Here is a 15224-nt window from a genome sequence, read left to right on the forward strand (position 1 = left end):
AGGGTGAAACTCCAACGCTAGCATAAGTGGAGTTATTATAGATAAACAAAGCCAAATGTAACCATGAATCCCACACATGTTGTACATAATGGTAGAAATGGCAAAGGTAAGTCTCCAACCACTTATTTATCTAACCATTAGTCTATGGATAATAGGTTGTAGAAGGAGCCAATTCAGTTCCTATGGAGTTGAATACTAGACAGATTGGTCATAAGTTCTCACAGCAAAGACTTTAGCAGAGTTGAAATTTGGGAATGATGAGTTTTTGCTTCGTGCGGAGAGGCAATGCTTTGTGGATATGTTGAAAAAGCATGGTAGGGCATTTGCTTTTTGTCTTGAGGACATTGGGTCTGTTGATCCAGAGGTAGTAGCTCCAATGGTTAAACATGAGAGATAGACCATGAAAGTTTAAGCTAGGTATCATAATGTTCAAATATGTATGTAGTGTAAACTGTACTCCTTTACATAGCGAGGTAACTACTATGAACCTCTGGAAAGATTGTCCAGGGATAAGTAAGGGAGGCTAAAATCTTTTCATCACAAAAGACACTAAGCTCTAGAAAACTCATATATAATCAAGGAAAAATGGCCAGATAACTCTTATGTGCATACACAATTAAGTTAGAATACTCATTAGACCTAATAAACTTTATGATAAAAGTAAAATGTATTGTTATGAAAATCTATTGCAAATTTTAAGGTACTATGAAAGACTGTAAATGCTCAATGTGACCAAATGGACAATAAGCTTAGAGCCTCACATTCATCTTCTTGATTCCTTAGTTCTTAAACCATATCTTTTTTTTTTCTTGCCTTTTGCCATAGTGCTCACTTTGTTGACAAGTTTCCTTAGCACATAAGTTCAAAAAATGTGTTAAAAAAGCTTCAAATTAGTAACCTAAAAAATTTCACAACTTTCTATATCACAACCTCTAATCCTCCTACACCCCATCAATCGTCCTTCCATACGCTTCTCTCTCTCTCTCTCTCTCTCTCTCTCTCTCTCTCTCCCCCCCCCCCACTATGAGGGCTTTTGACCTCCTTGCCATGTCATGGAGTACGAGGACTAGAGATGTCTAGGGCTTTTCCTCTTAGAGCCCGAGCTCTAATGGCACCACACAACACTGCTACAAGTCAAGAGACTAACTTGCCCAAAGGGGCCCAAGCAAAAAGTAATGATGAATTTCTTCCATAGAATAGACCCCACAGGTGTTATTAGGTCAATAGATCGCGCAAATTCATCTCGTTGGACCACACTTACCCCACATCGAGTCATACCAGAAGGGCCATTGCACTATGTCAACCACGATAACCTCAATCATGCAGTCAATGGGCCCATACTATAGTTTGATCAAATCCATCATTGTGAGATATAGGAGACTCGTCCCTTGACACATTAGCAAAATGACCTATGACCACCATGGATGGGATCATGTGCTGAATTATTGAAAACATGTTTGATTTTAATACACATTTATAAGCTATGACTTTGTGTTCTTTTGAGATGTTAAAAGCCAATTGTAGAACTCATGATTATACTCTAGTGTAGCACAAGCATTAAGGAGTCACAGGAACTTTGTTAGGAAGGATAAGTATTGTTTAATGTTGAATAGTACCATTCCTTGTCCTAGTCTACTAGTGACATGTAGCTTCTCTTTTGTTATTATGTTGTCAAGCAATGAGTAGTTTAGGATGGGTCTCGCTAAGACCATACCACGAACAATAGCAAGCATGCAAAAGGAAGTACCAGCTATATAGATCAAGTCTCTTTGAGATTGCCACATAGCTCATCACTCCTCCTAGGAGATAATCATCGGTTAGCTTCTAAGATTAGCCAATTGAACCTTGATTATTAAACCAATGTTTCTTAGTTGGCTTTGTCCCTCGTCTTGTTGTTTCAACTCTTCTATCTCAAGCAAGTCATGCTAACAAAGCACTTCATTAAATAAAAGCATTAAGCAATGCTCTTCAACTTCCTCATATGATATGTCCCATAGAAGATTGTCTAAAAGTTCAGTGCAGTGTTCACCAAGATGTTCTTGCTCCTCACATGTTAGTGGATATGCTAGTTATTCCTCACGTTCTCTAGGCAATGTGCCCATCTTGGCATGGATGTAGGCGTGCGCAAGTAACTTCAACCTGGCATCCAATTTTTTGAGATCCTCTCTGGCATTTTTTTAAAGCAACCTTGCTCTCCTCCCATTTCTTCAAGGGTTCTAACTATTGCTTTGGGATTTAACATGGCAAGAGGTCTAGGGTGAGATGGGAAGATAAAATGAACATATGATTGCTTGTGCTTTTGGGATTCTCATGGATATCTTGTTCGTTATCAAATCTAACAAGCGTAATCACAACTATTGGTTGTGACTATTCTATTTTTCCATTTGATTGGGCATCATGTGCTTTATTACCCATGGATCGAGTTTGGAAGCTCTTGGTGCCTAGAATCCTTGAAACTTCCAGAAGTATCCACAGGCTTAGTACTTTTGGGAGAAGCATGAACATATATGTTTATGGATTGATTGTGTGTCAAGGCTATCAACTTCTCACTCTTCTTAATAGGCTCCCTTGTTGTGGCTTCTATAGCTATTCACTATAATTATTTTTTCTTTTTCTTCCTTTTCTTTCTCTTGGATAATGAAGGTGTGGACTTGGAATATTATGTATCATCAATTAGTTCGACAACCACATCACTAGGAAGCTTGTTTCTGACCTCATTTTCTTTCCTTTTCTTGGCAAGTGTCCCAAGGGGATGTTGAGAGAAATTGTTAGGATACAAGGGGTTAATTGCCTTTTGGTTTGAAGAGTCGAGCCTTTCAACTATCTTTTTTTCATTAGGCATATTAACTATGGATGTCAACAATTATTGTTACTCAATTTGTTATGTATGGGGCTTTATCATGTTCAATTGTGGATGGCTTGTCCTAAGGAATCTTGATGAGTGTTGCCTCCCTTGACCATTCATTTTCAGGTTTTGCTTTATGTTTAGATTTGTTTGTATCTTGTTGAGGTGGCACTTGTGTGTAGTGTGATAGAGGTGGTCTTATAGGTGGTTTGGACAACCACAACCAATGATTTCCTACATAGTACCCTTGAGTGAGCAGAAGGGATCACAAGAGACCCATCACAACATATTAACTCTCCATTGATATATCTGATTATGAGGTTTAAGCCTTTTTCATGGTGTTTTACAAGTTTTATAGGTCCATCTTGTATCATTGGCATTGCTTCCCAAGTTGTTCAATCGAAGAATGGTTGTGTTGATAGGTTTTCTTTCTTTGTGGTGCGCTTGAAGCAACTCCTCAAGAATTTCATTGCTTCTATAACTAGTTGGTATCTCTTTTGAGTTAGTGATATGTTCCTTTCCTTTCCCTTGAGGACTAGCCAAATTACCCTTGTTGAATGTTGTAATAATCCTCACATTTGGGAGCATCAAACATATCAATTGTATTGCATAATCAACCTCGCATTTTGTGACCCACTTGAAAGCTCTATCAAGGTGTATTTCCTTTCCTACATACTCATGGTTTGGGTGTACATGGAATAAGATGGACATGCTTTCAGTTTTGATAATTGTAAGAATTTTGTACTTTCCTATATACATCCTCATAGTTTGGAAGTAATGGAATAAGTTGGGTAGGCTTCTGATTTTGATAATTATGAGGATTTTGTACTTTCCTAGGAGAGAATATGGTTTTACCTCATGGGGATTGAGGATCACGTTGGTTAGCATAAGCTTTGATTGGCCTATTCCAATCCATACTTTGTAGGTCATAATATTAAAGTCTACTCCCTCATTGATAAGAGCATCAATAAAATGCTCTCTTTTTGTAGTAACTTTGACCCTGAGATAGGTAGATCTCATTATCTTTTGTGTCTAGGTTTACAAACCCAACCTTCCAACAATGTAAATGTTTGGATCGCTTTTGTTACACTATTGGATATAATTTGCATGTTAGAATCATGGCTCATCCATGCAATGCCGCTCTATCACATTCAAGGTTAGGGTTATTGAGTCGATTCACCTTCATGTTGATCTTCCGATGGTATTGCATTTTTTTTAGACTAAGTGCAATATAAATGCAATATGTAGGTGTTCTTGTGTGGACTAGTTGCCCTTGATGGTTATAGCATGGCCCTATTAATTTTTGTGGCCTCTATTTTTAATCGTTATATGTGGATTTTCTTTGTGTTAGAATCCTCTTTGACCTCTTGCATTCTTCCTTTGCTACTAGATCGATTCCAAGTTTGTTTGCTTTTTCACCATTGTCATTAGGTGTTGTCTTATCTATCTTAGTAGCGCTTTAGTCCCTCTTGTATCTATGTTGGTTCGATGTGGCTTGTTATTCCCTTGTTGTTGTTTCACAAGTACGATTCTTGTTTTTTTCTTGAGTTTTTTGGTTTAGTGTGGCCACCATTTGTTTTCTTATTCAATTTCTTGCAACTTCTTAATCATTGGTTTCCTTGGAGTTTGTGCTTCATTTTCCATACTCTTTTGGAAAATGAGAGTATGCATGAAGAGGCTTTTGCTTCAAGGTGTTCATAAGTAGGATCAATTGTCATTCATTCAATTTGTGCTCAATCATGCTTTTCCCTAGTGCATTGTGCTCATGCAAGTCTTTAATTACTGTGTAATGTGGTCATCATTCTTAGCTTTATATATACTATTATCCTCACTTGAGTGTTGTCCCCTTAGCTATGTGGTCAGGTAGTCTCTAATGGAATGTAATCTCCCTAGGAAACTTTAGAGGTCAGGAAGACTTTTGAGTTGTTTATTGCTTTGCTAGCAATTAGAGGGGTCCTAGTAGAATCATCCTTCAAAGCACAGCTTTCAAGCATGGCTCTTCAAAAGGGTTACATGTTGTGCACAGGTTTCAATTGCTAAGTAATCCTTAAGGATATGGAAATTCTCTCTTTGTCAATAATGTGGTTCCAATCTATTCCCTTGCTCCTAGGTTCTTGTTAGGTATTAGATAATCCAATGATCCAATAGCTATTGATGCTTCTAGTAGCATATGCTCTCTCAAGTTTGCCTTGGTTTGAAATGAGTTTGGAGGGATTATGATTACTTTAAAAGTTCATGTTCTAGGTGAGTGTAAGTGTTAAGTTTCCCCAATCATAGCCCCTACATTGAGGGTTCTTACTTGATGTTGGATAAGGATGGTCTCTCAAGGTCAAGATCATGCAATCTCTCAATTACTTAGGCACCCTAGAGCCTTGGTCTATAGTTAGGATCAAATGTAAAAGCAACCCAAGCTGGTATGAGTGTATTTAGCTCAATTAATCACTTGATACTTTGGAAGAATTAAGCACAGCCCTTTCCTATATCGCAGGGCTTTGGTCTTACAATGTCTTGGCCTATTGTACTTCTAGTGTTGGCAGTCCTTATCTCAAGACTCAAATTTTGATGTGTTTGGCTCTATCCAAGCTATTCACAAAATTGTAGACTAGCATGGGGATCTAAAAGAATCATGACTTAGAGATGTAGATCATTGATGCAAATGTGCTTTGTTAAGTATCATTTGTGTTATTGTAATCTCTAGGCACTTAGATTTCTTATTGTTTGAGTGTGTTTTTCTTAGGTCCCTCCTTTGCACATTGGTAGTCCTAACTACAATGCAACCTCGCTATGGTTTAAATATAGTAAGTTGAGGTGTTGACATGTGATTAAGTGCAATGGAAAATATATGAGTGTGGCCTAGGGTTTCGTGGTGTTGTGTAACTAAATGAAAAAGTGAGATAGCTCCAAATGGTTATCTCCAAAACACTAGGATTCCAAGTGAGGCTCTCTAGCAAGGTTAAGAGATTTTCTCGATGCATGCAAGTTCTTCTTTGCAATCTTGCTTGCTAAAGGATACTTGTTCCTATGATATATGCATGAATTTACGCCTTTAGGTGCAAGTGTGCCAAATGTGGTCTTCAAGTGATGGGATGGAGCTCCTATTGGAAGTTGTAAGCGTGTCTAGCTTTTCTTCTTAGAATGCAAGGGAAAATGGCTATCTCCCTTCTTTAGACGCTCACACAATGCACATTAGGGTTACCAATGTAGTTATGTCAAAGTCTCATGCAAATTGCATGGAAGTCTTGATGAGTAGAGCTCGTATAAGTCTTCCATGAATCTCACTATCAGAGTTTCAAGATTTGCTACTACAATCTTTTGTTACTTTACTCTCTATCCTTGAGGTCATTGCAGCTTCTAGGTACATGTGTTTCCTTAAAAGGCATGAGATGCAAATCTTGCCCTTGCAACTATTTAGGTATTCTTCCACAACCCATTTATTTCCATTCAATGCATTTGTTGTCTTCCCTAGCTTAAATGGATTAGGCAACACATTTTCAATCTTGCACTTGGATGTAGCTCTTTCCTTCCTTGTTAGTTCTCACTTCTTCTTATGGTTTGTACTCTCCCTAGAGTTTTGGATTAACCTTTTAGATTCTTGCTATGGCTTCAAGATTTGGTTCTTACCCTCATCTCATCTCTACAAACACTTGTCTATACCCACATGGTGTTGGTTAGTGAATCTTGTGTTCTAAGCTCCTCTCATGTGTGTGATCTTATTGCCTTTTGCATGTATTGTGCAAGACTTCAGGGTTGTGAATGAAAGGATATGTTCATCTTATCTACTAGTGCCCTTTAATGGGCATCGGGAAAGTGCCCTACCAGGTCTACAATTGATGCTTAGGCACTCCATCCATTGCATACCAATGAACTCTTCTTATGGGCTGCAATAGGTGCATTCCTTGGGATGGAAATATATGATATTCAATTACATTTTTAATGTAAAGTATGATTGGTACACACTTTTTTTAACATTAGCTCAAAGTCAGAGATTGCTTGGTCAATGATCCCCCTTTGAAATTCGTTGAAGCATCACATGTGGACTATAGAAAAGCCATGCTTTTGTCGAATTGCCAACTTACAATAAGTGCAAGGGTAGGGGACATGCTAATTGAGATGTGCCTCATGATCTTGAATGTCACAGCCATCATCATTGTCCATTTTTTCTATGTTATGGTAGACAATATGCTTTTGTTTCCCTCATTATTTATCTTCTCCCATCTCTATCTACTTCTCTCTCTCTTCTAATCTTGTTATGATCTCATATGATATACTATCCACATAACTTTTTGCTTGTATTGCACTAGCACTACTTGCAATCTTGCTAGATTGACAACTCTTGGATGGCATGAGTAATTTAGCTTGATGTTTTGGATGCATAAGGAGTAGTGTAAGCCTAATTGCCAAAAGTGTGGTTTTCTTATGGTCGTTGGGGTGTCCCATACACATGGGCCAAATGGCACATGCATCAAGTGTCTAAGTGCATGTGATGCACCTGCTTAACCATGCATGAGTGGGTGGACTATTGTGCATGGTCCTACTTGGTGGAATTCTACTTGCCTCTCTTGCATGTCCTTATTGGAACCCCTTGTTCAATGAGTCAAGTCTTCTCCAAGGGGCTCAAGGTATTCCACAGAATGAGAAAGGGACATGCACCCAAGAATGGAAGTTTTATGGCTTGAGGACATCAAGCATCTTAGGTAGCACTTATGTGAGGGTTCTGTATCAACTGCACAATCATTGATGTATGATTTATTTTGAATTTGAGAACTCAAAATGGCCTTGATAATGTGATGAGAAGGAGGCTCTTACACTTTTGAAACTAAAACTATTTGGTTCATTTAGCACCAACAATTGCTCCAAAGTTTCTTAGGGCATGAATTTATTTTGAGTTTCATGAGGAAGTGAAGTTGTAGATCTAGGTATAATGCACCATAACATCTGAGATAACCCCAAGCCATAAAACATGGTATACAACCTATAGTGGTTTGACATAAAGTCATCCTCGGTGGGTGGGTTGTGTATTTTGGGATGTGGTTTGCCCTACTAAGGTTGGTAGTCAAATTGTTTAGTGGACTAGTCCATGATTGACTTGCCTAGTGGCTTGGTCCACATGGCCAAATCCTACTTATGGTCTATTGGCCTTGACTAATTCCACATGGGCCTTGGATGGCATCTGAGAGGGGTATCTAATGCCAAGGTTGCTACCAATTTGAGAAGATGATGTTGATGATCTTGATGCGATCGAACTCAAGAAGATGACAAGCCTTGGTAAGTAGCATGGATGTAACTAAAGTGACTCGAGATGACCTTGTTGGCAGAATGCAAGGTATGGTCATAGCCTAGGGTGACAATCAAGTCGACAATAGGGTGCCAGTCAATTATGAAGTAGGGAGGTGTGGAGCACAAGAGAATGTGTTGCAGCATGTGCACGAGAAGGTGGTGGGACTATTTGATTGATTGTAAGGCCTCCCCCCATACCTTGTTAAAGACCTATTCAGTTGTTCACTAGTCGAATGCTTGCTGACTTTATTAAAAAAAAATTAAATTAGATGTTTGTCACCCCCTTAGGCCCATGACACACCATGTTGAGATTCAACAAAGGAAGGGAGTTTGTCTCCAACAAGCTAACTGGGTTTTGTGCAGAGCTTGTCATTCACTAGGAGTCTGCCATCTCCGATAAGGAAGTGAATAGCTAGGTCTAGTTAATCATCAAGCACAAGGAAATAATCTCCAACAAGATGAGGGATCGAAGCAAAGATTTCAAAGAGGGAAAGCTATGGTGGAGGAACTACCTAGCGGCAATGGAGTTAGCCTTATTGAAGCCATTTATGTCAATGGCACTGAGGCTTCTAACCTGTGAGTTGTTGCGAGAGGCCAAAAGGATAAAGAAGCTGATAGAGACAATGTAAAACCTATCGAGGGAAACCCTAAGCAAGATGATAAGGGGATGCAAGTCTTTAATCTTGATATGGAAAATGGACCTCTAAAATCTATAGATGGTAAAGCCGACCCTAAGAAGGATAAGGAGTTGCCAAAGAAGAAGGCAAAAGGTAGGAAAGAGGCACCAAAGCTGGTTCAAAGACCAAAGGAAAGAATGGTCTTGTGAGAAAAGCAAGCTCTTGCTTACTATCATGAATTTGATTTAGTGAGTTCTCTTTGCAAAGTTAAGCCAGATGTAAACCTCCCCTGTAGTGCAAAAAGGCTAATCATTTGTGTGTGTTCCCCAAAAAGATACTAGCCTACCTTTACACACAATCTGTAGTCAAACGGGCTTGTTTTGAGGAGCATTCAATGCTTCCCTCACCTTGTTTTGGGGTTGAATGGGGCGGGGGAGCTTCCTTGCCCTATTGTGTCTGCCATTAAAGGGCTCCAATAAGGATTTGTTGGTAGGTCCTCTCGATCTTCCTCCCGTTGAGTTGACTATTTTGCCCTTCTCTTCATATGTAGGTCTATGTTGTTGCTCGATCTCCTACTTCTTTTTGAACTACTGCTACTCCCTACTTGTTTGATACCATGCTTAAGGGACAATGGATTGTGAATTAGCTCCAATAGTCGAGGAAAATGTCTTTGCTACCCCAAAGGGGCTCCATAGAATCGAATTTGAAGGTACTCTCTCTATCTCTTTCCCTGTCAATTTAATCACAAAATAGTGTATGCTCTCGATTGGAAGGTGAGCTCTTTCTTTCTCTCTATGCATGATCTTGATTTGATGATAAGGCATGTAATGCATTTTGTCATTTTGATGATAAGGCTTGTGGTGCATGAAGTCCATTTGATTTGATGATCTCCCCCCCCACATGATTTTGATTTGAGGATCTAGATTGAAGTAGTGGATGATCTTTTTTCCAATCAAGCCTATTGATCACACTTGTGACCTGAAGGGAATGCCTCTTCACACATATGAATATGCATTTCACCCCCTATATGAACATTAGAAAATATTTAAGGAAAGTTTAAAGGTGATCTAGTTGGTTATCAGGAACATGTAAAGGGTGCTTTTACCCTCTGGCTGCTTGTGAAGTGTTGAATTGAGGGTCCTGCTCCTTGCCTCCCTCTTTATCTTATTGAATCTCTTTCTTTCAATGAAGCTCACAAATCAAAGCAATATTATGAGGGACATGATCAAGGATTGTAGACTAATCAAAAACTCGCCAAAGCAATGTTCAATGATGCTACCTCTGCCTCCAAGCTCTAATTTCAATGATCATTCTAATTGTAGTACTATATAGCTACAAATGGCAATCTTCATTGAAACTAGTTGGTTGCAATAGTAACCAAGATGATTATCATGTGAAATCATGGCAATGATATGATGGCCTTCATGCAATATTGACATACTACCCTGCATGCATCATTTCCCTTTCTCTCAGTCTCTCTAAATTATAGTTCATATCACAATGTTAATTATAATGTTGATGATAGGTTTTTTAATCATATTGGGAGGAGTATAGGGCCTTTGTGGACATCTGAGTGGAAGGAATATCACACAATAGGAGGAAGATTAGACACAATAGGTGTTCTCTCTCTCTCTCTCTCTCTCTCTCTCTCTCTCTCTCTCTCTCTCTCTCTCTCTCTCTCTCTCTCTCTCTCTCTCTCGCAAAAAAAATGCCTCATGTTGAGAAAAAGTTGATTCTCATTTGTTCTTTGTTTTTCAATGACAAGTGCTCTCTATATGATCAAATTTGAAATATTTCATATCTCCACAAAGTCCACGTTCTGTCCAAGCCATAAGACATGTGCTCTGTGTGTGCATGTGCACGTGCGTGTGTGCATGCATGTGTGTGTGAATGAATCTATAGGATGATAATGCAATTGGGCTCCATGGTTCATGCTTTATGTTTTATACTACTGCCTCAATTAAAATGGATTATGAAGGATGACCGAACATAGTTCATGTTAGAATTTACAAGGATTATATGTAAATTTTTTGACTATGTATGTATGCTATATCAATTATCAAATGGTATGTGCAAATGGAACTATAAGATAATTATATATTGTTTAATCGTTGAATTGAAATGTATCTAAATGAATTATGCACATGAGTTTGCATTGATTATAATTTTTTATTATTAAGAAGCATCTACATTTATTTGTGTAAGTTGGTGTAATATACATGCTACATATTCGAAAGATAGCTTAGTGGTCATCTAGTGTCTCTTCCTAGTTGCTGGTATCCATACTCCATTAGAATATTTGGACTTTGATCAGGCTAGGTGACGTAGATCCACCTTGCAGTAAAGCATTGTGTCTCATCCCACGAGGACCCACATGAAGGATTCCTAAAGACCTAACAATCTCTAACAAAAATCTAGCACCTAGTTAGGATGATCACTTTGTAATCGATCAAAACTGAGGGTAGATCAATTGATGTATTTGGTTCAAAGTAGGTGAGAGATGAGGGGGAGTAGGTCTCAACCCCTCTATCCATAGGGCAAAATCTCATCCATGGTCCCTTAAAACAATGCTTGATTAGGTTCTAAGACTAAACCCTAGAAGGTAGTCAACATAATCAACTCTAAACCTAAATAATTCCTTGTTAGGAAAGCACCCAACTCATCGGGTCCACCTAGCTACTATCAAAAGCCTTCTGTTGGGGAGAGTTGTTCACCGAGTTCCCTTAGAAAAAACATGGTTTGCATTAGTTATCTTAACAAGGCATGCTACCACACTATTGGATGTTTAAAAGCAACTTTTTAATTATTCCTTAACACGGGATTCATTACACATCTTCAATAGGCACAATATGAAAACAAAGAAAATAACCCTTTCCAAACATTTCATAAAATCATATGTATTATGAGCTGAGAGAGCTCTATACAAAGTTTGCTCTCAAAACCAAAGAAGCCATAACTAGCCCATAAATTCTAGGCTCCCGATGCTAAATTGCATCAAATATTATGGGTTTCTTTTCCATTATTAGATGGGTTATGTATTCTAGATATCTTCCAGAACCAGATCCCCTCATGGTTACACGTCATCATAGGAGGGAAACTTCTATACTAGACCATATGTCCTAGGCACTGGTCAAATGCTCATGGGCAAATCCAAAATAATTCTAGCTCGTACTCGAGCTCCAAAAGTTGACCCTAGGGGGGAGTGCAACTACTCAAGCATCCCTTTATCTAGGCATAAATAGAGAATGTTTTATTAGTGAAAGTCACAACCACAATCAGGTTTCAAGTAGAAATCAACCAATCCTTTCCAAAACAGCAAATCATTTCAATTAATTCATCCATGATAGGAATAAATAAATAAATGGATGCTAGAGTCCACTTGATAGAGTTAATTATTTGATTGACTTGAGAAAACTTGAAAAACTTAGGGCCTTCTTTTTTAGCTAGGAGTTCTCATACTCTGTCGTCTTTTTCACTAATTATATGCATAGGTTTTTCATTTTTCTTTCTAAGACCTTCTAAGTTACTTTAATTATTTCAAGTCACTTTGAGCGATAAGTTTTTGTTTTGCATCCTAGGTTTTTCTAAAATACGTTCTTGGTGGTTATGGTTTCTTTATAAAAAAAAAGTGAAATTACTATCATGATTGAATATTCTTAAGCTTTTAAATGTAATAATATGTTTTCTTTGATCAAAAAGAAAATTCCTAAACAATTGCGATTAGAATGGAAGATTCTAAGTGTCGAATTGCTAGCAATCAAGGTCAATGTTTATTAATATGTGATAATTATTTCTAATATAAATTTACGATTTTCATGTTGATTGGTACTTCATAATGCAAGTATTGCACAAAGAAATGAGAAGGAGTTTCTAAGTATTATACGCTTTAAAAATATTAATATGTCATTATTACTTACGATTCCAACTTCTGTTAGTATACTAAAATATATAATTTTTGAAGTTAAATCTAATTAGGATATGTATTAAAAAGAAAACCATAAATGGAAGTTTTCTTGATACATTTGAAATTCTTCCTAATGTATCTATGATTAAATATCTAACTAATCTATAATAATATTACTTTAATTAAAAAACCTTGGGCCTTAACTATAAAAAATATAATTATTTTATTCCCTTAAATGTATTACCATTGCTTTAAAAAAAATCTATGATCTTATTTTTGAAATGTCTCATGTATTTATTATTATTTTGACTTTTAAAGAATATAGATGGATCTACCTAGGTATTAGAATTGATGTTAACGCTACTCATCCCTATGATAGGAGTTGAAGAGGATGGGCCTGTCATGTTGGATGGACCTCCTTCACTCAATGGTCCCATCGTATTGATGCGCTTGCATGGAGGCATCATGGATAAGTAGAGGAAGATTGGTTTAAGACAATGAAATAAGGATTTGCCTTGGAGTTGGTCTAGACACTCATGCTCTCTTACACTCGCTCACTAGCTCATTGACATAGCTTTTCCTTTTGACCCACACCTCCCTACTCTCACCATGGCCCTTTGTATTTATAGGTGTGGAGGGGAGGGGAGGAATATGTTGCCTATGTCATCAAGCTTTAGGTGATGACACTAGTATAGTCTTGATTTTTTTGAGATTTATTATGTGTCATTTGGTAAAAATTCTAGATTTTTAGCTAACCATAAAATTACCATTTGGCATATAATATCTAGATATTTATAGGTTAAGTGTCACTAAGAATGGACTTTTTAAATAACATTTTTTAAAAAATTTCCATTAAAAGCTTGTGGATGTATGATGTGTCAGCTAGAGGGAACAAGAGGTGCCATGATTCTCTTCCTTCTCTCTTTTCTTTGTCTTCATTTCTCTCTCTTCTTCTCTGTTTGTGCATTTTTTCTCTCTCTTCTTATCTCTTTTTTCTTTATTTAAAAATAAAGAATGGGGGGATAATATTGTCATTTAAACTAGGGGCCATTTAATTAACTACTTAATTTTTATTTTTATTTTTTTATTGAAAATTATAAGGAGGCATCAATAGGTTGGCAGCTTGTTAGCAGGTCACCACCCCCCATTACTTTACCTCCCTCCCCTTAATCATTGCGAGGGGGGAGGGGAGGGCTCAAATGGTCAGTGGCTTGGCTACCCCCCCCCCCCCCAATTATCTCCCCTCCCCTCTCTTTTAAAAAAAAATTCTTGAAAAGGGGGGGGCGGGGGGGGGGGGGGGGGGAGGGGGTTTCTCATGAGATTATGGAGGGAAGATTTATGAGCCTAGGGGAGGAGGATTCACATGAGGACTAGGAGAGAAAACTATGCATGTGTAGAGGGAAAAATTTACAAGTGCCTGAGGGGGAGGAGGATTCACACAAGGATCGGGGAAAAGAAATAAAAAATATATACACGTGTAAAAAAGCTCTTTCAATTGTTTGTATGGAAAAAGAATGGGTGCATTACATCCTCTTCCCCCCTTAGAAAATCAAGATGTCCTCATCTCGAGAGAAACTCAAGGTGGTCTCTTGTGAGAATGGACTCTTCAATCCATGTGGCATCCTCTTCAGGGAAGTCCTTCCATTATAGAAGGTACTCACGCAGAGTGCGATTCCTAAGAGAATATTCTTTGATTTTTAGGACTCTTTCAAGAGGACTTCCAAAATTCCGTATGTTGGCATTAGAATTTGTCCATCATCTAGGACATGATCAAGGCTAGGAACATAAGGTTCAAGAGACTTACATGAAAGACATTGTGGATTTTGAGATGAGGAGGAAGTTCTAACTTGTAGGCATTTCTGCCAAGACATTTGATAATTTTGTAAGCACTACAATATCTTGGGCTGAGCTTTTTGAGCTTCCCAAGAGTCAAATAACTTTTCTTTGGTCAAACCCTCAAGAAAACCGACTCGCCTTCCTTGAAAGTTTGAAAAGTCCCCTCGATATCATCACATGCCTTCTGTTGTCTTGTGATGCCTTAATATTCTAGTGGATTACTTTGATTTGCTCCTCCATTATTTTCTTGGATGCTTTGACTCTCAAAGTTGGATTGGAAAAATTAAGAGGAGAGAAGCATTCCCACCCATGCAGTGCTCGAAAAGGAGTCATACCAATGCTTTGTTGGTACAAGGCATTATAGACAAATTCCACCAAGGAAAGATATTGGATCCATTTCTTGGGTTCCCTATTGCAGTAGGCCCTCAAACACTTGATTGACTCATTTAGTTTGCCCATCTATTTAGGGATCTCCAAAATTTGGATGTGAACAATGAATCTCTATCACTGACCATCTTTTTGGCAATTTGTGTAGTCGGAAAATTTCCTTGACAAACAATCTAGCAATGTCAGATGCTTTGAAGGTAGTCTTCATAGGAATGACATGAGCAACTTTTGTCAGCATATCCATGACTATCAAAATTGAGTCATATCCCCCCTGCACAGTTGGTAGACCAACTACAAAATCCATACTGATAGACTCCCACTTCATTTGTGGTATGTTCAATGGATGTAGGTTTCCTGG

This window comes from Lygodium microphyllum, chromosome 5, assembly GCF_053477565.2.
Source record: "Lygodium microphyllum isolate KBCC chromosome 5, Lygodium_microphyllum_v1.1.10, whole genome shotgun sequence".
Lineage (NCBI taxonomy): Eukaryota > Viridiplantae > Streptophyta > Polypodiopsida > Schizaeales > Lygodiaceae > Lygodium > Lygodium microphyllum.